Raw genomic sequence first — 26,512 nt, forward strand, 5'->3', positions numbered from 1 at the left:
AGGATTGAAGACGACTGTACTAAGGAGGGACTAACAAGCTTATTAACAAATCAGAAGCCAACGTTTACAAAGGACAATGACACAAGCCAATGAAAAATATGGGCGGAGCATGGACGGAGCTTCAAGTCCATACTCGAATACAGCATGCCTCGCAGAGCAGCACACTCGCCGCCCAGGCTTGACTTAAAAAGAGCTGTTGCACATGCTAATCCCTTCTTGGTCTACATTTCTAGGGGTCTCCAACCTTTTCTTTAATAAGAGCTACTTATGTTCAATGAAAGTCCTCCAGAGATACTAATATTACTAGACATGTAAGAATTACTACATAAGACAAGATTACTTTAGTGGTCACCACAGGCAAGATTATCCAGCAGTGATCACCTTAATGCATCAGGCATAGTTACCAGCTGTAATCTAAAACATGCTTTGCCATGCCTCTACATGGGTAACGCATAGTAGCCAGCACTGCAATGCCACTAGCAGCAAGTTTATATTAATAATAGGTGTTCCCCAATATGGCATGATTTTTATTACTCAAAATGTCAGCATTAAATAATTATGGAAAATTCAACCATTTTCCCCCAAACATCAATTTACCAGCTCTGAAAATGCACTCATTTTCATCTCTAATACACGCTTTTCAGTTTTAATATACATAAATTATTTCAACCAAGCTAAAGCTTCTAAAGCTTCTGATTGACTTCACTGGGCTGCATACAGGAGAGCTACTTACAGGTAGCTGGAGGGCTACCAATAGTTTACGAGCTACTCCTTGGATAAGCTTGCTCTAGCGTATACTATGTCTAAAATCCACAAAATAGAAAAATAGATTTATTGGAGAATCTACCAGCCCTAAGAGGAAGCAGCTAGCAAAGGTAGGTGTCCAATACTAGTTGGTTGTATGGTATCACCACGGATGTCCCCTTGCCAGATTCTAACTTTTACTGGATGCAGGAATTCTCCTCATAAAGCAAAAAGATTTTGCACCCACATTTTGCTCCTCCTAGCTGAAAGACAAAACGGGCAGGGTCTCAGGGAAGAAAGACATTTGGAATTGGACCCAGTATTACCAAGCCTAGTAGGTTATTTTCCATTCCGGAATCAGCATCTCTGGTACAATTATCTCCATGTTAGATCACCAACCGACTTGGAGCAGATGCCCTAATGGCTCAGTCCGAGGTGGCTGCAAAGTCAAATACCAGTAGCAAATGTTTTTCGACCTATCAGACAGTGCAGCTATCTGGCTGAAAAAGACCTAACGAAGGCTTCTCTAGAGCTTATAGTGTTCTAAAACACCACTCACTGTTTACCCCTGGTTGGATTTATTGTCCTTTATTCTTATTTGACGGCTTGCCTTGTCATGCATGGTACGTCTTTTGGTTGTCCCTCTCCTTGAGCACAGTCTCTTTACCATCCTCTTGATATGGCTGACTTGTGTCCTTCCACTACTCACTTTTCGGTGACTACGTTTTTCTTTTTCATTAAGTACTCTGTGAAACTACATGTGTTTTCCAGCACTCTCCATCTACCTTATGTACGTCCCCAAATGACTCACCATGCTGTGTTTCTTTCTCATGTACTTCTCCCTCTCCGTGTTGTTTTTCCTCACAAACCTCTACCCCCACTCTGCGTGTTGCTGTCACTATTGTGTGCTGCTTGCACTCATGAGTGCTTCTCCCCTCATAGTTCGCGCTTCATGTTCTTCTCAGTGCCCCGATCCGTTGTGTGGTTGTACCCCGGAATCCTCCCAACCTCGCTCCGTGTTCCTCTCTCCCTTGTGTGCTGCTTTTCCAACCTCCCAACCTCCCTATCCCTCTCTCCCCCTACCTGCTCCTCCTTTGCCCCCACCCATGCAGTTTATTTTAAAAAAGGACATTTGTGCTAGTTAATCTTCATTATTTAATTTTCCAAGTGGCGGTCGCCATCTTGCATCAGTAAAAAAAAAAAAAGAAAATGGAGCCCTTGTCGTTTTGTTGGTGTGCACATGCATTGTCTCTTCATTGCGTATCTTTTTCAACTTTTATTTACTATACATAATAAAGGAGAATTTTGTAACTTTCTCTCCTGATGCTATTCTGCATTGTGAAAAGCCATTGGCTTTGCCAACGCTTGCTGTATGTGGCTTTCATTTTGCTTCCATTTCAGAATTAGCGCAAATTGGGCACAATTAACAAGGTTTGAATTAGCTTCTTCCTCCAGGGCCTGCATGCCACACATTGCGCTGCCAAAATACTTAGAGGTCTATTACTATGTCTGGCGGATCGCCACCGCCCGCATGGCGGTGGCGATCCACCCGACAGAATCTCCCGCCCACATGCAATTTACCCCTCGCCTGATTATGTTGGCGAGGGTACCGTGGCAGATGGGAAGACCGTCCACCGCTTTTCCACCCGGTCGATGAGTCGACCAGGCGGAAAAGGGTTGAATATGGTGGTGGTGTCTGCTAGACACCACCGTCCATATTACAATGGCTGCGGGAACCAGCCTTTCCGTGGCGGGAAAGGCATGTGGTTTTTGATGTTGGGGGCCCATCGCGGGCCCCCAGTATGTTGGGGGTTGGGGGAGGCACATGGGTGGTACCTATGGTACCCCCATGCATTTGCATGCACAACGTGGCAGGCACCGTGCCGTGCCTGCCACGTTGTGCATGCAAATGCACAGATGCCTTTATTGCATTGCGGCGGGTGCTGCTGACAGCACCGTCTGCCGCAATGCAAAAAATGCGGGATGCGCCCGCTAGTGTGGTAGGCGCATCCTAATTATACATGCGGGGCTGCCGCACACATAGCGGGCGGTCCCATCTCCCGGTGTGATGGCGGGCGGACAAATCGTAATAGACCCCTTAATGTCAACCGCTCTATAGACCAGGTTAGAGTCCTTCACCAGCTGACATATTTGTATGGGCAGGAACCTCAATTAAATATTTGGGTTTTAATGTTTCCACAAAACACAGTTGGGATATCCTAAAATTTCAAATAATTGACGACTTGGGACTATATTGATCCTGGTTAGGCAGAATTGTTGTTTTTAAAATGAACATACTGCTAAGCCTGCTTTACATATTCCAGTCTCTCCCTACTGCCATTCAGAGTGGTGAGGCCCTGTTCTTGCAGACATCCATGTTGAAATTTATATGGGTCAACTGAAGGGTAAGAGTAAATAGAATGTTGCTAATGTCCTCTAAGATAGAGGAGAGCTATGTTGTCAAAATATTTTGCACTATTATTGTGTGCCACACCTACAGGTCATTGCCAAATGGTTAGTCAGGGCTACTGAGAAGCATTGGATACATATGAAAAGAGCCCTGGCTTCAGGATCTTCATGGAGAATACCATGAATGCCAAGGGAAGAAAGGCCACATAATATGTATATCACCCAAATTACCAAAACCAAAATGGAAATATGGGACAGAGTGGCTGTGAGGGCAGGTTGGACCACATTTCCCTCTCCCTACACCCCCTTACACCATAACCCGTAGTTTAACCCGTAGTTTACTACAGTGCTGATGAGAAGCACTTCCAGAAATGGTCTTTGGGGGACTGCGTTATTCTGAAGGAACTGCTGAGTGGGTGTTGGTGTTTAGGTCCTTGCTGGAGTTTTGGTGTGCCCAACAAGATAAACTTGCCTACGCACCTTTATGTCATAGGGCATTACACCCATGACGTAGCTGTATAATTGGGCCTTATACCCAGATAATGTTATAGCGGCTACCAGACAGCGCACTACATTTGAGAAATACCTTTCCACATTTGACTCCACTTCATCTTCACCTTGCATAGAACTATCAATAGAGACTCTAGCTCACCTGCTAAATGACCCAACCAAAACAACGGGAGCAAGAACAACACATAGAATTTGATGAGAGGGTTAAGGAGAGGGTTTCTGGGGCACAGTTGAAGGGAGTGAGATGTTTGCTTCATAGTGAGACAGAGTACAAGATACAATTGAAATGGTGCTTGACACCAGAATGCCTGCACTGTATGTTCCCTAATACATCTGGTAAGTATGGGGAAAGTGTGGGTACTCTGTACCATATTTGGTGGAGCTGTGGACCCATTCAGATTTTCTGGAAGGAAGTGCTGAGTCATATTAACAGCGTCACAGGGGTCCCTATGCCCCTTATTCCAGAATTGTTTTGCTACAGTTGGAACCACTGGCTGTGGTGGGTTGTGATATGCTATAAGTTTGGTGCGGCAAGGTGGGGCCGGGTTGGGGGAGGATTCGACAGACGACCACAAGGGAAAATCAAATAAATAATTAATTTTTCCCTCGTCGGCTGTCGAAATCCCCTCCACCGCTCTTACCTACATGGGCTGCGGCTGATTTTGGAAGAAGAAAGACCCTCCGCCAGCCTCCATGTGGACAAGAGATGTTGAATACTATGATTATGGAGAAGCTGTTTTGCTTTACTTGCATAACCCCGGAAATCTTTTGAAACTCTTTGGGGTCTGTTCTTTAGTATTTCACATCCCTGCCTTTATTGCGAGACTTTCCATCCAAACTAGGAGCCTTGGGACTGTTTAAATTCTAATCTTTGTGCCTAAAACTAACAACCTTCAATCATTATTTTTCTCTGTAAGAGTGGCATAAGGTATTGAGTTATTGATTTGGTTGGTGGAAAAGGAGGGCGGGAGTTTGAAGGGATGAAGGGAAGTTTGAGGGTGGGGGGGTCTAAGTGGTTTGTTTAATTTCCCTTGCGAGCAGGCCCAGTGATGCACATTATGACTCAGCTGTACTTTCACCCAAAAGGTAATCAATCGCAAATGAGAGGGGTATTTCTTTTTTTAGCAATGTAGTATTGACAGTGGGCTGTTTTTGATTTGCATGTTTTCCTTTTTCCTTTTGAAAACATGATGAAATGTTATAAAAAAATATTTTACTTTTAGAAAAAAAATATTACACTGAAAGAAACAAAAGCAACACTAGGGCCTTCATTACGAGTGGCCTCTTATCAGCAGATATTGGGCTCATTGGAATTTTGAGATTGGTGGAAACACCTCAGATCTCTTTACTTTCACCTGGAGATTTCCGCAGTTTAATGCATAATTCCTCGGGGCATATTATCAAGAAACGGCGTTACAATTATCGCCGCTAGGTTTGATTTATTGATGTGCCTAGAGATAGGGTAGGATTCCCGGAGAGGGTGAGTGATAATGGTCCGAATTTTGTTTTCAGCAGATATAACGAGGTCAGTCAGAGAAAAATTATAATTGGCGATAGGAGATAGGATATCTTTGTTCCATAGTTGAATGACTAACCTATTGGGTCCGGAAGAGAGGTTATGGTTCGGTTTGCAATGCCAGTTAGATTGATGGGCCCAGGTATAGGCAGGGCTGGCATCAGAGTGGAATTTGGGAGCTAGTGTGATGTGGCTCTGATGATAGTACATACGTAGGGACCAGTAGTGTTTCAGGCTGGAGGTGAAATGAACAAGTTTACAGATGCCAGACCTATTCATCTGTCTGTCTCTCAGTGAGATAAATGGGTCTTCTGTGGCAAAGCAATCTGATTACTTTACGGAATGTTGCAGGATAAGCCATACCAACTGAATTCTTTGTTATAAAATTGTATTGAAAACATGCAGCTATCATAACATCTCCATGTGTCTGCATATATATTACTTATCTTCCTGTTGTTTGTCTGAAACAGCATGCAACTCCCATGCCCCAACCCTCTCTGCACAGTGGCATTCCACATCAGCATGTTCCAAGTGATCTGTGCAAAATCTATCTGAAAAGTGAAACCACCCACTTACCCCACAGTATATGTGTTAAATGCTACTGGACACATGCAGACTCTCTCTTGCTCTATTGTTACAATAAGAATAAACTTTAAAGATAGCTCTCACTTCACAAAGAAGAACATGCAATGATAATGAACTGGTTAATAGTCTCCGGGTTAATGGGACTGGACCACACCCTCATTTTGACAGAGGAAGGGCACATCTACTCTCAGTTGATTACTTCAGACAGATGTGCTAAGAGTGGGATTCTTATATCAATGATTGGTCTTTATTGTTAACAATAATCGACACTGTTCACATAGTCAGTGCTCCTCTCTGTCCCTTTCTTTTATTTTGAAGGGATGAAATCTTTTTTTTGTAAACATTGATGATGGACTCTAAATACTCTTTTTGCAGATTTTGTATCTCTGGATTTTCTGCATATTCTTGGGCTCTGTTGTATCAAGGTCATTAAATATAATCTGCTGTCACATGAATCATTTCTGGTCCCTTCTCCAAAAGTCAAAATTGATCATCACTCTCGTCTCCCATCGTATGCCGTGTTCACCTTCTTAAATTGTTCAGACCATTGCAGTTCTCTTTCTGCTGCCACATCAGTTGCATATTTTTCTCTTTTTTGTCCTGGTTTTAGGCATTGTTTTGCCTTATTGTAACCCTGGGCGGTAACATCCGCTCCTCTCGCGGAGTTTGCAGATTTTTGGCAACTCCGTGTTCCGCGTAGAACACAGAGTTACTGAAAACTCTGCGATCCGCTGCGTAGCGGAGTTTTTCCCTTGTACGCGCTTTCAAAATGCGTTTTCACGCGCGCGGTAACGTCTTACCGGGATCCCTGCATTTGCCAATGAGTTTTCCTATCCGTTCGCGTGCGCTACAAGATTTTGGTAGCCGGCCACGTGATCCCGCAAGAGTGTGCCATCATGAACACGTCATTCAGACATGCCATCGGACATCCGGCAGAAGTTTGGTGAAACTCATGATGCCGAACATGCAAAATTTGCAATCTGGAGAAGAATGTCTCTCTCAAGCAGCATAAAACCTTCTCGCAAATGATGATTTGGATGAAAAAAACTCCTCAGATTTACATTTGGCTGTACTTTTTTGTGCAAGGAGTCCTTTTTCTATTTTTAATTTTTTTTGGGAGAGGAAGGAAGTGCCCCTGAGTCTCCAACTTCCTGTTCCTGTCCAGCAGGCTCCTCCCAGTGCATTGCCCATGTCCTGTTCACTTTTCATTTGGATTTAGAGCTGGAAGGATCACTCTTTGTGTCGCTGCATCATATATCATTGGAGTTGAGGACTTTTGGATTTGAAGAATTTTGGATTTGGGATTTTACAAGTAAAATGGTGCTGTTCATTTGATTGAGGCATTGCAGTTGCTGCTGCTACAATTTTTGTACTTTTCATCATTTACATTTTTTTTTTTATTATAGGTAGCCAGTAGACCCAGAGCTAGTCACGGGTGCATGAAACAACTGTTTATGTGGTGTCTGTTGAATTTAAACATCATTTAGGGCATGGATGGCATTGGATTGAATTGCAGAATGTGTATTTTTTGTGGTATTTTTACTTTTTTGGTATGTGTGTTAAATAACTGCCTTTGTTGTGTGTTTGTGTGGTGTGGTTGTTGTGTAACTTGCACACCTTGTTTAGCCCTGTGAATCGTTTTTGCATTTTATTGCATTAAAGCTGTGTTGTTTAGCATGCCTCCTTTGCCTGGCCATTATAGCCCTGTTTCCGTTCATTGTTTTCCAGGCCCCTGCTTGTTGTGACTGTGAGTGACCATGTGGCTGGTGGCCATTTTGTGGTGGTAGTTCAGAAGTGTGCTGTTTTTGCCATATAGGCCTGCATGTGTTTCCTTTGTTCCTTTTGGCCTGGGCTTCTTGTTGTTGTGAGCCTGGCCATGTGGCTGGTGGCCATTTTGAAGCCAGGCAGTGTGCTTTTGCCATAGGCTTGCATTGTCTGTCTTCAGTTTCTTGTTGCTGTGGGTGGCCTGGCCATGTGGCTGGTGGCCATTTTGTGGAGCCAGCCAGTGTGCTTTTGCCATAGGCCTGCAAGTTTGTGGCCTAGTCTGCCAATAGGCCTTTCAGCCAGTAGGCCCAGAGCTACTCATGGGTGCATGAAACAACTGTTTCTGTGGTGTCATTTGAATGTAAACATCATTTAGGGCATGGAAGGCATTGGATTGAACTGCAAAATGTGTATTTTTTGGGGTATTTAACTTTTTTGTCGTGTGTTAAATAAATGCCTTTGTTAAATGTGTGTGTGTAGTGTGGTTGTTGTGTAACTTGCAAAAGCTTGTTTAGCCCTATGGATTTTCATTTTTGCATTAAAGCTGTGTTGTTTAGCATGCCTCCTTTGTCTGGCCATGTAGGCCTGCTTGAGTTCATTGTTTTCCAGGCCTCCTGCTTGTTGTGACTGTGAGTGACTATGTGGCTGGTGGCCATTTTGTGATGGTATTTAGTAGTGTGCTGCTTTTGCCATATATGCCTGCATGTCTTTCCTTTGTTCCTCTTAGCTTACTGCTTCCATCCCCTTTGCCAGCTACAGCTCCCTGAATGACTTGATGCGCAAATTAATGCCAAACAGGTTCCACTTCCATTACATTTGTATTTGTATTTTTGTTTTTCTTCTTTCCTATCCTTCCTGCGTGTACACAGTATACCATGAAAGCCCTTGTTGACAAAGTCTCACAAATGGCTACACTGTTATTTATTTTTTTATAACTTAAACTGAGTTGATAAAATGTAATAATATAACACTAACAAGTGTGACCACCACACACTAAGTTATATATTATATTTGTTTGTTTGTACTAGTAGTAATTGAACCACAACAACAAATGCAACATTTCACTGATGTCCTTCTGGCTTCTTTGCTTTTAGGTGCACAAAACAGACAGAAGTCCTGCTGCGCACCACATCACGTGACGTGTGACCACAGACATCTCTGCAACTTGTGCACCTGCGTCCTGCTGACATCGGAAGAAGATGGCTCCAAAGAAAGGTACCAAGTCCTCCAGTACCAAGAAAGTTGCAAGTGAGAAGAAAGAACAGAGGAAGGAAGTGGCACTGCCACTTACCAAGACTATTGTGCCGCCCAATATGTTTTTTGGGAAACAAACAATTACGTCTGCATCAGCGGTGTCCGTTGACCAAGCTGGGAGCAGCACCTCTGCATCAGCGGGCCCACCCCACCAACCTAGGCCCAAGCTCATTAGTGTTACACCAACAAATGATGGACGGAATGCTGACAATGCAGACATTCTCCCCCAGTCAAGAGATCTGGGTTAAATCCATCGTTCTTTTGCCCACTACGCCACCCCAGTTTAGACATGGCCATATGCAAATCAGTCTTGACCCTGTGCCTCATGGGAACAGTCCAGCCCGAACTGCCAAGCCATGTCTTCCCTGGACCGGAATCAAGCATCCTAGGACCGGTTTCTGGCTATCAGCCGTCATCAGCCAGGATAGCTTGACTCCAGTGGCGTAGTGAGCACGGGTCCCACGTCTGGGAATACCCATCCCACTTAGGGCGAAAAGCGTTACAACAAACAAATGATGGACGGAATGCTGACAATGCAGACATTCTCCCCCAGTCAAGAGATCTGGGTTAAATCCATCGTTCTTTTGCCCACTACTCCACCCCAGTTTAGACATGGCCATATGCAAATCAGTCTTGACCCTGTGCCTCATGGGAACAGTCCAGCCCGAACTGCCAAGCCATGTCTTCCCTGGACCGGAATCAAGCATCCTAGGACCGGTTTCTGGCTATCAGCTGTCATCAGCCAGGATAGCTTGACTCCAGTGGCGTAGTGAGCACGAGTCCCACGTCTGGGAATACCCATCCCACTTAGGGCGAAAAGCGTTACAACAAACAAATGATGGACGGAATGCTGACAATGCAGACATTCTCCCCCAGTCAAGAGATCTGGTTTAAATCCAGGGATAGTATTAAAAAGGAATGTGTATTTGGGCAGGATAGACATCTTGATTAGGCTGGCCCTCCCCAAGATGGTAAGTTGGAGGTAGGCCCATGATTTTAAAAGCCTCCGACATTCCTTGTAGACCCGGTCTAAATTACATTGTACAATTTTGCCAACATCTTGGGTTACCCGGATTCCAAGATATCTCATGGAGGAGGTCGTCTTCAGATGTTTACTGACGACATTCCATACCATAATTTCTGTTTTACCGGGATTAATTTCATACCCAGAAATGCGTCCAAATTCCTCTGCCCTTTTAATGACAGTAGGAAATGATAAATCGGGGTCAGATGTTAAAAGAAGGATGTCATCTGCATAAAGTGCTACCCTCCTCTCCCACTCCTCGAATTTTAAAGAGGGAATATTAGCGTCTGTTCTCAGAACCTGTGCAAAGGGTTCAATATAAAGATCAAAGAGGAGGGGAGAAAGAGGGCAGCCCTGCCTAGTGCCTCTAGTTATTGTAAAGGGTTCTGTAACTCCTCATTAATTAATAACCTGGCCGATGGTGCTCCATATAGCAAAGAGATGGTACGACAAAAATATTGACCAAAATAAAATTTCCTCAGGACCGCAGCCAAATAACTCCATTTAACCCTGTCGAAAGCTTTAGTTGCATCCAACGTAAGGTTTGCCAAAGGAAGGGAGAAAGCAGTAGCGATGTCAATAGCCCCCACCAACTCCCGTGTTAAATCAGCCAATTGTCGCCCCTTAATAAAACCTTTCTGGTCATGATGTACAATTGAGCCGATTACGCTCCCCAATCTTGCTGACAAAATAGTTGAGAAGATTTTATAGTAGCTGTTAAGGAGCGAAATTGGCCGATAGGAACCACGTTCAGATGGATTTTTCCCTGGCTTAAGAATCAACACAATAGTTGCTTCATTCCAGGACTTAGGAGGAACCATACCCTTGATAAGAAGCTCGTTGAAAAGGGCCGTCAGTGTTGAGACCAAAGTTGGTGTCAGCACACGAAAGATCTCGCCGGGTAAGCCGTCGGGACCGGCTGCCTTCCCTTTTTTAATTTGACCGATGGCTTTGCTAACTTCTTCCTCCGAGATTTCCATCTCTAAGTATTTACATTGAATCTCGGTGAGAGTTGGCAGCAGTATTTTATCTAACCAAAGATCTCTTATGGCTTGGTCCACTGTGGTATCCTCATTGTATATGTCCCTAAAGAATTCTAGGAAGGCATTACCGATATCCAAGCTAGATAATCTAGGGACGGTCTCCCCTTCCACTTTTATCTCTCTAATATAGTTTTTAGCCTGGTCAGCCTTAACTCTCCAGGCCAACAACTTTCCTGCAGCTTCCCGGAATTCAAAATAAGAGATCTTACTTGCCTCCCACCTCCTAGTAACCCTCTCTTGTAGGATAATTTCCAGCTGACTTTTTAAGTCCATGAGCTTCTTTTGCTCATCGACTGAGCCCATAGAAATACCGAGATTTTGTTCCATTAATTTCATCTCTAATTCTAAAGCTGTTATCTTCTCCCTATATATCTTCCGCCTATAGGAGGCTCTGTTGGTAATGATACCTCTAAGAAAGGCTTTCATTGTCTCCCACACCGTTGTTATGCCAGCAGAGTCTAGATTGATCTCTTAAAAGGTCTTACTTTCTGCTACCAGGAAGCTAATTTCGTCGTCTTCTAATAATATAGTGCGATCAAAAGACCACGAAGCATGTCTAGGCTGCTGGTCACCTCTTAAAGAAAAAGAGATGGCCGAGTGGTCAGACAGGTGAAGTGGGAGGTAATCTATTGATATCAGCGACTTTTTTAGGCAGTAGCTGAATAGCGCATAGTCGATCCTGGATTTATGCTTATACTTGGAGTTCTGAAAAGAGAACCCCAATGTATTGCCCGATCTCTCTCTCCATAGGTCCGCTAAGCCCAACTGCGTCATAATTACCGCCAAGGTTTGCCTAGATTTAGATAGTACATGGGCTCTACAGCTCGTTGATTTATCCAATTTAGTATTAATAACTATATTAAAGTCCCCCATCCATATTACGGGATCTTGGGATGTGACCAGATGATTTCTTATACAGTCCAGATAATAAGGATCATCTTGGTTAGGTCCATAATAACCCACTAGTGTGTACGTTCGGCCATCTACCAGAATTCTTGTTAAAAGCCACCTACCACTCTGATCTTCTTTATAGTCCAATATTTGAACCTTCACCGATTTCTTAAAAATAATAAGGACCCCTCTTATATTGGCATTATGGTCCGTAGATAAAAATTTGTCGATCCATCTCTGCTTCCCTAAAATTTCGGAGGCTTCAGCCTTAAGGAGATGTGATTCCTGTATGACAATGATCTGCGCGGGAGTCTCTCAAATATTGAAAAATACGATCTCTTCTGCACCTCACGCACAAACCATTGACATTCCAGGATAGATATTGTATAACAGTCATGATCCCTCCTCTCTGTCCCCTCCCCGATCCCCTGCCCTTCTCCTGTCTGCCGTCCCTTTCAACCAGCTCAACTTACCCGCTTGAAATTGACTTTGACTAACTACCGCACTTGGGGATTTCCTAATCTTAAAAGGAGCTAAAAAGATTTTTAAACATTTTCCACCCTCCACCCGCGGCTTCCCCTCCCCTCCCCTCCTGGAAAACCCTCCCATACTTCCTCTGACCTGTTGGACTGTCAGATTTGCATCCTTGAACAGCAACCCCTTCCTCCACACTGCTTACGCAGTTTGCCCTTCTGATCCAAAAAAAAAAAAATCTCAAAAAGAGGGGGAAAAGAAAATTCCAAAAAAAGAAGAATATTTATATTTCCTCTTTTTTTAAAATCTTTTTTCTTCTTTTTTCTCTCTTTTTTTCCTTTCCTTTGTTATATATATTTTTTTCCCTTTCCCCTCTTATTTTAAAAATTCTTCTTTTATTATTTTTTCTTTTCTTTCTCTTTTTCCCTTTCTTTCCCTTTCCTTTCTCTTTATAAGATCTTTTTTTCAATTCGTCATATGCCCATCATTACAGTATTACACTATGGCTTTATTTCTATAGTCTTCCCTAATATACCCCTCTTTATTATGCCTCCTTCTCCTCTCCTCTTTTTTTCTCTTTTCTTTTAATTTTTCCTACCTCGTATAGAGAAGACACATGTACTCAGACCCCAGAGTCGAATGCTTAGCTCCCCCCCGTGATTGCCCTGCAATATCTTTCAACAATTCATCTGCCTCCCAGGGGGATCTAATATTGAGCATTTTATTATTATGCATCACCCGCAGGAATGCAGGAAACCTCATCTGTACCGTTGCACCCAATGATCTGAACTTTTCCATTCTTTGGCCGAGCTCCCACTGTCAATCCAGTGTGGTTTTTGACAGATCTGACCGTACCACAAAGGAAAACTCAGGCCCCTTGACCGATTTTTCTTTTAAAGCCAAATTGAAGATCTTCTCCTTTAATGCGTATGTATGGAAGTTAATCAGGATTTTACTCGGTTTTGCTCTGCCGGGTTTTAAAAGAAAAGGATCCAGATGAATCCGCTGTATGTCCTTCTCTAAAACCTCGACATCCTCCTCAAAGAACAAAGAGCCTTTAAGCAAATTGACCACATAGGCCTTAATATCCCCTCCTTCTTTTCCTTCTGGGATCTTAAGGAGCCGGAGGTTATTTCGTCGCGAAAATTTTTCCAGGGACTCAACTTTTTCTTTCATAACGTTCCCCTCTCTCTGAAGGGACTGGATTTTGTTCTCGGCATTCTCTATATCCGTTCTCAGGGCTCCGACCGAGGTTTCAAGAATCTATATCCTTTCCCCAAGACCATCAACTTTTTTCTCAAGAATCTCACATACGGCCCTTATCTCAGACTGATTAATCTTAGAGACTGAAAAGTCAGATCTAATCTCCTCCCTCATTTCTGTTATTGTTGCTATGAGGGCTTCCAGCGTGTTTCCTCCCTCTAACCTTGCCACATTTCCAGTACTGGCACCAGTCTCCGTAGCCTCAAATAGGGTTTCCACACCCCTTTCCTCCTCCACTGTGGCCCTGTCTTCTTGGGCACTGAGGATTTGTGCTTCTCTTTCTAAGGGCCTCATATCAGTCGCAGGGGCAAGAGAGAGATCAGCCATGTCTGACCCAGGGGCTTTGGTAGCTGGAATCTCTAGTACTTGAGGCAAGACCTTAAAGAATGAGCACAAGGAGGGAGTAATCCGTACTGCACTGCACTGTTTATTTTTTGCCCCCTTCTGAGAGCTTGTTTTCCCTCTAGTACGTTTATTTACTTCTTTAATTCCGACCTCCTGACTCACCCCTGCCCTTCTGATACTTAGGTCCGCTTTGCCAACTAACTCAACCCTCCTATCTTCGCCAGCATTGAGCTCTTCGCTGACCCTCTCCACCACCCTCACGGACTTTGCCACTTTCTTGCCCAAGACCTGTTTGTTGAATACACTTTTGTCGCCTTTGCCCATTCTCTACCCTCTACCGATGCCCTTTCTTTTGTCGAGTTTGCTGCTGTTGCTCCTGTAAGCCTCCTCCTTTCTCCCCCACTGCTCCGCCTTACCTTCTGGCTCCCTGGCCGAGCCTCGGCGTTCTTCCGTACAGGCCGAGTCAGAGTCAGATGCCTCTAGACCTGTATCCCGATTTCCGGCCCCCACAGCCTCACCTGTGGACACCGCGTGACAGCCGGCAGCTGCGCCTCCTGTGGGGCCGCCGAAACTCCCCCTCAGGAATCTGCGAGCCACCACCGTGCGGCCGCGCCTGAGCTCCACGGCTGCACGGCTCCACTGCGATAGGGAAGTGGGAGGAGATAACTTTGTCCCAGAGAAGCACATCCACGGGGTCTTGACCCGCCCGAGAAAAACTGAAAAAAAAAACTGAAAAAAAAAACTCCTCTCAAGCCATAGTTTTCACGGGCTTCTCAAATCAGAAAGACATTGATCTCGGGGATTAATGCAGTGGAGATTTTCTCAGAGGTGCTGCTCAGGACGCGCGGACCGCACTAACCTGCGGCCGCCATGTTTTCCCAGCCTGTATTAACATTATTGTTCAAGACTTTCTGAATCAGAAGCCCGAGTCAGCAACTTACTGACCACCTGCAGAAGAATATGCACACATTTCAGCCATTCTTTTAAAGCCCGGAAGCAGCTGAGGAGCATTCAACGTGAGCATAGAATGCCAGTCAAAGCACTCATCCTGGAGGTGCCAACATGTTGGAACTCAACTTATTACATGCTTGATAGTCTGTTTGATAAGTACAGACCAATCAATGACTATGTCATTGTTAGACCTGGCATCATTGGCATGAGTCTCTCCTCCATTTTTTTCTGTTTGCCTCCTCTGTGTACAATGTTTTTGCTGGATTATTGCTTTGGGCACTGTGCCACTGCTGATCAGTGCCACAGTGCAAGTGCTCCCTGTGTTAAATTGTTACATTGATTGGTGTTACCATGATTGGCTCGGTTGACTTACTGTTCAGACCCTAGTCTAGTGCACTGCGTGTGCCAAGGGCGTGTAAGTTAACTGCTGCTGGTGGGCTTGCAGCACTGGTTGTGCCACCCACAGAAGCAGCGTGTAAAGTGTGTCTCAGGCCTGCCACCGCAGTGCCCGCGTGCAGTCCCTGACTGCCATGTCGACTTGGCAAGGAAACCTACTTGCCAGTCTCTAAACCTTCACTTTGCCACATTTCAGACACCTCTATGGTAGGCCCTAGGGCAGGGTGCATTGTTGGTAAAAGGTAGGTCATGCCCTGATGTGTGTGGCATGACCTAATAGTGAATTACAGCCATTTTCGTTTTTCACTATTGAAGGGCTACCTGCCTCCCATAGGCCAGAATGGGCAGACGGATTATTAACTCCATTATAATCTATCTGACTCAGGGAGCATGGTAGCAGATCGAGTTTAGTATCCCTGAACTCAGAATTTAATAACACACCCTTTAGGATGGATGGTTTTTAAATTCTATGTTTGAAAATAGCCCTTTTAGAAAGTGTCTATTTTCTTGTCCAACTATCCACCGGTCTCTGCTGGTTTGGTGTGTGTGTCAGGGGCTGGGTGGCTCCAGAGGTCTGAATGAGTCAGTGTGGGGTGAATGAGGCATTTACACATAGAGTGAGGGAAGAGTAGCCTGCCCTGCCTGACACAATACTGGCTCCACCTCCTGCTGGGCGACTGATAGCCCTGCTCCTGCCAGTGACAATACTGGCTCCGCCTCCTGCTGGGCGGCTGAGGACTCTGCCCTGCTCAGTGAATAGGCCAGGTGCCTCTGCCTGGCAACACCCACAACAAACCTGAGATGGGGGAATTTCCCTGCTTGGACAAAGGGAACAAAGGAGAAAAGGGGTATAAGAGAAGGACCCCTGAACCAAGAACTCAGATCACTTCTGACAAGGAAACCTGTACCAAGGACAAGAAGCCGGCTGATCTAAGGACTTGCCTCCCCTTTCCGCCAGAGTGCTGTTTTGCTGTGGAGGAACCTGAAAGCTGCTTCTTTATTTTTGCCAAGGAACAAGGAGAGAGGAACTTGGTGTGTACTCTCTGAACACTTGCTAGGAAATCTCCAAGGGCTGGAAGAGTGCCAGTCTCCTGTTGAAGTCACAGGGCCAAAGGACTTCACCATCTGCTGAATTGCTGGAAAGTGTTGTTTCCAGTACACAAGGGAAAATCTGCAGTCTCGACGCCGCCGACGCCGCCGAATCCAGCTCGACATCGTGAGTAACGGCTCCAGTGTCCTGAGCCTTCGACGCCGGCCGCCGGGCCCGATCGACGCCAGCAGCAACACCAGTGAGCAGTGGGTATCGGCCCCGGCTCCAAGTGACCCCGTCCCGACGCCGGTATCGACGCCAGCGAGGAGTGAGTATCGGCTCCACCTCCAAGCGACCCCGTCCCGACGCCGCTGCTGATCGCATCGACTCGACGCCCTTCTCGCCGCCGTGAGCGCTGCTCCGGCCCGACATCCCTCGATGCCGCTGCAGATCGACCCGATTCCGAGGCACGATCGACGCCGACCTCGACGCCGACATCTCGACGCCGTGGATCATCGTTTTCTTCGTTTCTCAAGGTACTGTACTTGTGGAGTCTGTTGCAACTCCAGGCTCGACGTAGCGCTCCTCGCGGTCGACGCCGAACCTTGGGAATCTTGTAGACTCGACGTCGTGTGACTCCTGTGGGGGTTACATTGTTGCCCAAGAACTGTGCTCAGAAGAATACTTTGCTAAAGAACTATTTGCCAAGAAGAAACCTTACTTGAACTATTATTTTTCCTGCCAAAGAGTATTTATTAAGACTGTGGTATATTTTTGTTGTTATTTGGTCTTGTGCTAAGCCTTATATAAAAATACTATTTTTATAATAACTTCTGTGTCGTGTCCATCTGTAGTGTATTCACTTTATTACTGTATGTGGTCATAAATGCTTAACACACTGCCTCTGAGATAAGCCTGTCTGCTCTGCCAAGCTACCAAGGGGGTAGCAGGGGTTATCTGAGTGTGTAATCCCCTTTCCCTGACTAGAGTTGGTTGGTCCCTATTTGTCAGAAGTGTATACCTCTGCCAACTAGAGACCGCCGGTTCTAACAGTCATGCAAAGAATAAGGGATGCGACTCTGAAAGGCATGACCCTACAGGTGGACAAATGGGGCCTAGTTAAATGCCTGACAGAGATGCTACTTCCTTTCGAGCTCTTCACAGGTGAAGTCAGCAAGGAGGACTGTACTATGGGCCAAACTATCCCATTGTTGCACATACTAGAGCAACAGCTGAAGGAGGTGTCTGAAACGTACACAGGTGTGGAGGAAAGAAATGAGCATATGAGTTGGTGGAGAACTTATCCCGTTGCTTAGCTGAAAATAAAAGGGAGCAAACTTGCATTGTTTCAGAAAAACATTACATTTGTACCACCATTCTGGATCCACAGTACACATTGGCAGAGAACACTAAGACATGAATTCCTTTTTCATAAGTGGATGTTGCCCAGTACAAAACTTGGATAGCTGAGGCAGCCAGTGACTTGGAAAATGAATGGCTGGTAATTAAAGGCACGCTACTCAAACCCACAACAAGTACTGCAGCAGGGCATCCAGTGTCAAGTTCAACTTCAGAGCCTGAGGGCAATGCGTTTGGCTCAGAGCGGTCACCAACACTATCAACAACAGCAAGAACTGGATCTTCAGCCCCAGTAAAATCGGCATGGGATTGGTATTTACAGCAAGGGCTTGCTAGGTCCAGTGCTGATGCAAAGACAAAAGAGGCCCAGCAAAGTGGTGCACCCCTGAACATTGAGCTGATGGTCCAGGCCTATCTGGATGACCCAACAGAGGTCTCCATTAATCAAAACCCATTGCTGTATTGGTATGGGAAAAGGGGCCAAAGGCCAGTGCTCAGCAGGCTGGTGCTAAACTATCTGGCTTGCCCTGTCGCAAGTGTCTCTTCTGAGCCTGTTTTCAGTGCTGCTGGTTCCATTGTAACAGTGAAAAGGACCAGTCTCTCACCCAAAAACGGGGAGAGGTTAACCATGATCAAAATGAATCAGCACTTCATACCACCGAATTACAAAATACGTGAATCAACGCAGGAAGATGAGGACAGCGACTTAGGTGACAGAAGTAGTGTGTTATATGATTACCTACTTCTGTTTGAATCACCAGAGTTTGAGGATGAGCTATACTTCCCTGACAACTAGGCTTTGAACTTCTTACTTTCTTTCTTCGTTATTTACTTTTATTTGTGTGTGTGTCTGTCTTTCTGGTTCGAAACTCAGAAGCACAACAAATCCATCACCACCGTCTTCTAGTATTTTTATTGCCATATTGGAGTTGCATCTGTGTGCATTTACCTTTAGTCCACTCCTCCGTGTCCTGCTCCATCCTCCTGACTCGCCCTAAATCCATTTCCCTCAAGCCAGATGATGATTGGATGGAGAATAGTACAAGAAAATGTTGCCTCGTCGAGTCCGTCCAAAAGAAGTTGAAGATGATGACTACTATAGCTATCCTCCTTTCGGAGCCAATAGAGACTGCCCCTTAACTTAAGATGAGAACAAGGAACAGGTAATGATGGCATGCACTGGACGCTGATTGGTGTTTGTGTTGTTATTTGTTGTGCATGAAGTGAATTCATTGTGTACTAATATTTAATCTACACACTAAAAGTGACTCAAGTCAATAATTCCCTTCTTGTTGTTTAATAACAAAATTGTACCTCTACTGCAGACCGATCCTTTGCATTTTTTAATATGGAATCTGGACTCACTGGGTACACTGCAGACTGAGTTGGACAACACCATGATGATGACCACAGTGACATAATATCTTCGCAGTCAGTCAGTAGGATTGGAGATGATTGATGGAATAACTCAGGGCATTTCATGAGTGGCATAAAAGGTAAACAAGTAAACAACAACCACAGCAGACCTACATGTCTGTGTAGTGGTGGATCAAGTCATTAGTGTAGTAGTGATGGTATGACTGACATCTGTTCATGCCATTTAATTAGTTACTTACTTTGGAAAATGTTATGTTGATGTATATGTGACATGTGTGCTCTGTCTGGCTCAGTCAAAATCTAAGCTAAGTGGAGGTTGGGTGGGCGCCGTGGGCCTGCTCTGTCCTGCTGCTGTTGTAGGTTAAGGCTGGAAACGGACAACAGAGTAGACATGATTTAGCCATGCCGCTCTGAAAGTGTTTGCACTCCTCCGTAATTGATGGGGTTTTTTCTTCCGTGATTTTTAAATATCCCTTTTGTTTTTCCTTCTACACTTACAGGCCGGCCTTTACCCTGTGCTAAACAGAGAAAAACAACTTACACTAACCCACCAATCCGCATCCGGCAGGCAGTGTCACCCAAGATAGACGGACGCAGTGTCCATGGAAGGAAGGACCAAGAGGAATGCCGAGATGTAACTTACCAATTTGACCAGGATAATATACAGTAACAGCTTAGTATAAACATTCATCATATTTTAAATAATTTGATTCATCTTTTTCTCTTCAATCATTACGACTGTGTGTTGTTGTTGTTTGCTCTCTGCTTATAATTGATCCCTACAGCTATTTTTTAATTTTCTTTGCTAGCTTTAACAAGTAAGCCCGGTGCAATAGAAGTAAAAATGTAAGTAATTTGGGTCTCTCTGAGGGCAGATAGGCATGACAGGCAAATTGCACAATAATTAATAATGTACTGCTGCCCTGTACTGTCTACTAGTCTAGTTAGTAAGTACTACTTATCATTAGGCATCAAGTCATCATCATGCATTTATTTCCTTTTTCTCCCTTAACAGATTTATGGATATGATGGTCGTCTGCCAAGATTGTGTTTTGTTGTTTGTCTATGCGTAGTGTATTTCTTTGTCAAACATTGTTTATCCCATTCAGTATTTATTCATTTTTATTATATCCATGTTTTTGTGTCTTCTTTGTCCTGTTGACTTGCTCCAATATATATAAAAAATAATAAAAATCAAATGTTCTTTGAAAATTTATTAAAATTCATGTTTTATATTTTCAAATAAATATTGTATTTATTTTATCCGCTTTGTTGATATGTATTGTTAAGTATTGCATTCTCCCCCGATTGAAATTCAAGTTGTGGTTGTTATTGTTTGGAGACGTAGTTTCGCTCCTTTATTATCAGGTGGCAGGTGACATCCTCCTCCCTTGTCCTGAGCATGGAATTTCCTTTACTTGTGTTCCCGAGAGTCCCTGCCTACATTTGTTTATCTCGGGGTCCCTCTGATTTTAAATTAAATGTACACCAATAATTGATCACACGCTTGCTGGGGCGGATATGGTGAAAGCAACTCTGATTCAATTTCAAGGCAGGGCGCGGATCTTCTTCTGCTTTCCCACCCATGCTCAGTATATTTGCAAGTAAATTTGTTGTCCAAATGAACCTAATCCATCATAATTAATTGCCGGCATCAATTGGATTCATCATCCTCCTACACAGCACTAAAGGTTACGCTTGTGTTGAGTGACTCGACACAACTTCAGTCTGTAACTTGTTGTACTAGGCTATCCCAGCCACCATTATGTTTTATTTTACTTTAGCATTGCTTATGAGCATTATTATTATTGTTTGGCAGTCTTCTTGTGTACTGTACTTCGTTCTACTACTCCTCTCAGAGTCTCTCTCAGGCAACTGACTGTCTCATTTTCTGTTTTTGCAAATACTACTGCCAGTGTCTACTACTACCACCACAACCATGGCATCTTGGGAAACCAAACCATCATCACTATAACCAGCCATCGCTGTGCCTAAGTTTAAACATGAATCACAGGTAAGAGAAGAAGTTTGGGGGAGGCATAATTAATAATGGAAATTAATTGGTTCATTAGTTCAGACACACACACCCTTGAGTCCAGTGGAAGACTGCATAGACTAGGAGGAAAGACTGACAGTATTAGTAGGACAAGTCACTCAGTGTTCGTGTGTTACAAAATAGGCAGATTATTTTGCAGCAGCAAAGGAAGGAAACCGTCTGACGCAAAAGAGTAAACCCCCCCACAAAACATTTATATCGTATGTTAAGTTTAAGTATAAATATGATTTAGTTCAATAACAAAATAAACTATTGTAAAAATTCCCGCAACACCTGACCCATCCCTCTCTCTAACCCCAACCAATGTCCAAAAAGTAAAAAGATAGAGTCCAAACAATGTCGGTGGCGTTGCTTTCAAAAATTGTCTATAATAAATATAAACCCCAACTTTTCCCCAATGTAGCCCAATGCCCACCCACCAAAAAAAGAATAAAAAAGGGGCAATCCAACGGGATCTCAGTCTATCGGCGGGCTCGCTGTCTCTTAAGGACCTCCTTTATCTGCACCTCTAGGCGCACCATTCGGAGGAGCATGCGGCACTTAAAGGCTCGGCAATTGCATCCCAGGGGGGCAGCAGGGCTGGATGTAGTGTGGCGGGAGGCTGCCAGACCGCAGCGCCGTACCACTCGAGGGCTGGGGGCCTGGCTGGGGCCCGGGGCTTTGGAGGAGGCTTCGGCTGCTGCCCCCTCCTCCTCCACCAGAGCCACCAGCCACCAAAACTCATTCCGAATGGCCTCAAGCTTCCTGCGCTGGGCCATGGCTGCCAACTCCTTCCTGTCTGGTCATTTTGGTTCGGAAAGAGTACCTATATCAAAAAAGAAAAAAGGTTATTGTAATACTGTTAGCAAAACAGTAACACAACATTAATTCTACACATAGTGGCGCAGTAACACTAGCAAGCACATGACATAACATTTGTGGTAGTATGGACTCGAGTACACCAGTTTTCTTCTTCTTTCTTGTTTAGCTAAATTAAGTAACCTTGTTGCAGCCGGCATGCCAGCTCAGTCAGCTTGCACTCAAGACAAACATTATACTTGTGACGCAGACTCACAGTATTTTTATTTTCTACTGTCTGCTCCCTGCAGGTGGGGTAGCTCACCACACAATCATCTTATTTTTTCTATTATGTGTGGCACTGGCCATACTCTCTGTTACATCAAGGCCAGGGCAGCTGCTCAATTTCACTTTCACCCTGCCTACTACAACAAGGCAGATGATATCTTATCCAAATGATCATTGCTTATATATATGTATGGGACGACATGAGGTACTTTGTTTTGATTGATTGTGTAACCGGTTAGTAACCAATCCATGCAGCCGATAGGCCAGTGAAGGCCACCCATGGCTGGCTGAAACAGTCAAAAATAAATTCACATAGGTAGTGAGTGGGCATCGGAGTCAGAGGGAGGTGCTTGATAACATACATACACAAAATAGATGCTGTGCTTGCAAACTGCTGTGAGTCAAGGGAGTATTCAGAACATACAAGTTCTTTTCTCCTTGGCTTTGCTTGCTACTCTGGCGCGGTTCCTTTTACATTCTCTTCAAAGACTCTTCATCCAGTGACAGTCTCCACCTATGCTATGAATATGATATGATGAATACCATCCAGTCATCATCCATTCAAAGTAAACATGTCTATCATTCTTCTCTCAACAAACCTTAGTTTGTTTTAACAACAACAAACATTTTTTTTTAAACCACCACTCATGCGTCCTTCCTTCCTTGCTTGCCTTTGAGTTTGGCCCATCAAACAGCCTGGAGGATTACTGCTATCACCCATACAGTTTCATCCACCCAGGCAGGCATCTTTTCTTCTTTCACCTTCCACCCATCCTTCAACTACCCATGCATCTGATTCCTTCCTATCAGCCACCTATGCATGCATCCCACGTGGCACATATCCTTCTCTGCCAGTCATATATATTTACATCTCGCCCATCCTTCCTCCTTCCATCCTTCTTTCCCTTTTCGATCAACCCATCCATCAACTTTCCCAGCTGAGTTGAAGTCAGATTGAAGAGGCCATTAGTTACTCAACTACTCCCACCGCTAATGCTATTGCTCGCCTCTAATGCTAAGTAAAGGGTGTCTACTTCTTCAACCGTTGTTCACAACAACTTAGTGTCTCTCAACATACAGTGTACACCCTTGCAGCGAGTGTGTAACTATTGTCAATAAGTAAGGAATATAAGTATAACTTACCACTGCCCGCAACTGCTGCTGCCTCACCCACCCCTGTGGCAGCTGCCACATCCGCTGTTCCCTCCTGGCTGGCGTCGCCTGCCCCACCGCTGGCCCCGGCACTGGTGGTCGGTACACCTAGAAAAAACATTACACATTTTTTAGATGCCAAATACGCCTCCCCCTATTTATTCTTTTTCACTAGCAAGATTGAAAAAATAGTTAAAATACATATATATTCCACATAAATCACTAGTTCAAACCGGGTACTAGAGTAGAGAGTAGACCCTAGTAGGTGTATGTCCTATTCTAACAAAAATAGTCAAATATCTGGTTAGGCATTTTGTTGGTGGGAATTGTCAAAGCCTATCAAGATTAAGGAGACTAGAAGAGGACCACCCAAAGGACTGTACTCAGTGCCTAAAGCTATTGAGGAATCTGAGTTTTAAAACCTTTTAAATAAAAATAAAGAGTGGCCAACTGGGCAAGCCTAGCTACAGACAGACTAATAATATAGTAGTAGTAGTACAGAGAGTCAGAGCAGAGGCAGTTAGAGGCAGGGATAACAAGAATTTAACCTAGATCGCAGAAGATTTGGTAAAATAGAATTAGGAAATGGAAATAATAGTTCAGAAAATATAAGGTGCAGTAAAAGTTTGGGAAATATAATGATTAATATTAACAGGAGGAAGACTTACTGGGGACAGCAGCAGATCCCTTGGTAGTGGAGTGGTCCTGGCCCTGGCCCTGGTGTTCTTCTCCAGCTGCTCCCGCCAACTCCTACCCCGTCTTCTTGCCCCTGGGTGCTGATCATGTAAGATATATTTAAAAAAGTGACAAACATTGATGATTTAGTGTGAAACAAATTAAATATTTTTAAAAACGCTAAAAAAAAAAACATTTTTGGAAACAACAATTACAATAAAATCGACCTATCTAATCTGATCTGGTCTTACACGGTGAGGAAATCCCTCATCTTGTTTTTTATAATTGAATACTGTTCTTTGTTGCCTGGTGCCGATCAAGGGGGGAATAATTCTCGAGGAGATACTGTCTGTTTGCTATTTTGCACATGTCAGGGCGTTCATTTGCACTTTTCCTTAAAAAAACTTGTACTTCTGCCGTATTTTAATTGGAATTCATTTCTTTTAACCACTTTTAATGTTTTGAATTTAATGAATCTGACGAATCTGTAACTAATTACCCTTGAGCGTATCTTGCCTCCGCTTCCCTGGTCCAACGCCGGCCTCGCAGCCGTTCGATTGGAGGGAAGCGGACACACCCTCCCACGCCTCAGCCAACCAGTGTCTTGGTTGGTCGACCCTCCAGGAAGGGCGGAGACTGGAGATCCACGCGCCGGCCTGCTACTTAAATCCATGCTGGGCCGGAAGCGCGCAGCGGACGCACGCAGCGGGCGCGCCAAAGGCAAGCTCGTCTGCGCCCGTCCACGCCCGTCCACACCAAGGACGGGACAAGGACGGGATGCACTGTCCTACCTATTAGGAGAACTTATCAGGCTGAGGTCTTAAAAAGCCTAAATTTGAACTTTTCTTGCCAACATCTCATATCCCCGGACCTCACTTATGGAGCTTGCTCTTGTTGTTCTAATCAGAACATAAACTCCAGGTCTGGCAATGTTAAGAACGGGGGACTACTCATAGGAGGTCTCATTAATGCACGATCCATGGGCAAACATAGTCAAGACATCAGAGAACTCATATTAGACTCTCAACTAGATATATTCTATTTGTGACAGAGACCTGGCTTAAGGACTGGAGTAGCCCGGATGTTGCGGACTCCGTCCCACCAGGTTATCTTATACATAGGAAGGACCGATCAGTGGGTAGGGGTGGAGGGTTGGCCATTAACCTGCGTGACTCTTTTGTCTGCACCTTTTTTGAATTGGACACGATGTTAGAAGCCGAAAGTCTAGGTTTCTGTCTTTCTTTGAATGCCACCTCATGCTTTTCAGGTGCCCTCATTTACCGGCCTCCTGGTCAAAGTACTAAATTCATCGACTAACTTAATGACTCTTTAAGTTACCTCACGCTCAAATATGCTAATTTTCACGCTCTTAGGTGATTTTAATCTCCACTTAGAGGATAACTCTGAACCTGGGACAGGTAATTTCCTTCAAGTCCTAGACCTATTTTCACTACAACAAATAGTGAATGGTCCTACCCATTGGGCAGGTCATACCCTTGATGGGGTCTGCTCTAATCTACCCTGGTTTGCCGCAGACACTCCCTCTCCCTTAATCTGGTCTGATCACTCCTTCATTCCCCTTAGAATCACAATGCCCCCGAAGACACAGATAGTGAAGCTTCTTAACAAACGTAAGCAGGGGCCTTCATGGGCACAAATTGCTAAAAATCCCAATCTACTGATGGTGGCTAAAGATCTTGCTCCTACCTTGACAGGCGAAACAGAGATAGACTCTCGCCTTTTTCAGTCCTGGCTGACCAATATCGACAAGGCTCTCATACCCTTGGACACGAAGAGCAAGCCGTTAAAACCCAAAAACCTAAATACTCCCTGGTTTACGCCCCAATTGGCCCGAGCACAACTGCATTGCAGGCAACTGGAGCGACTGTGGAGAAAGGGATATATGGAGAAACAAAAAAAAATGTTTAGGGAAGGTAGAAAAGCGTATTTTTCCCAGGTTCAACTGGCAAAAAAGGAATTTTTTACAAAAAAAATTAACACAGCTAAAGACAATCAGAAAATGATTTCTCAAATTGTGAAGTCTTTCACTACACCGATGGCGGAACAAAGGGAGCTTCCAGCTTCTCAGTCACTATGTGATCAGATCTCCCTGTTCTTCGAGGAAAAAATCCTCAAAATTTAGAGAGACTTTCCAGGCTGCAATCCCACCCCCGATCCTCTTTTGACGGATAGCTTAGCCTCCATCTCCATATTTGAACCTGTTTCGCTAGATATGACTCTTATGGCCTTATAAAAATGCAAATCAGGGTCTCCATTGGATGCCTGTCCCCCATCAGTTCTACACAAATTGTTAGAGGTAGTAAATCCTATGATTAATCAGATTGTTAATTCGTCTCTCAGGACGGGCGTTGTTCCAGCTGACTGGAAGTTGGTGCTAGTTAAACCACTTTAAAAAAAAACAACATATTGACTCGGCAGTGCTCTCAAATCTTCGCCCCATTTCACTGAAACCTTTGTTCTAAAGGAGTTAACAAAATTTCTTGAAGAGCAACATATTCTTCATCCATGTCAAGCTGGATTCCGGCCAAAACACTCTACAGAGTCAGTCCTTATTGAAGTCTCCGACTCCTTGAAAATGATTGCAGATAGAGGCAGGAGGGCGGTTTTG

Source organism: Triturus cristatus, chromosome 10 (genome assembly GCF_964204655.1).
Source record: "Triturus cristatus chromosome 10, aTriCri1.1, whole genome shotgun sequence".
Classification (NCBI taxonomy): Eukaryota; Metazoa; Chordata; class Amphibia; order Caudata; family Salamandridae; genus Triturus; species Triturus cristatus.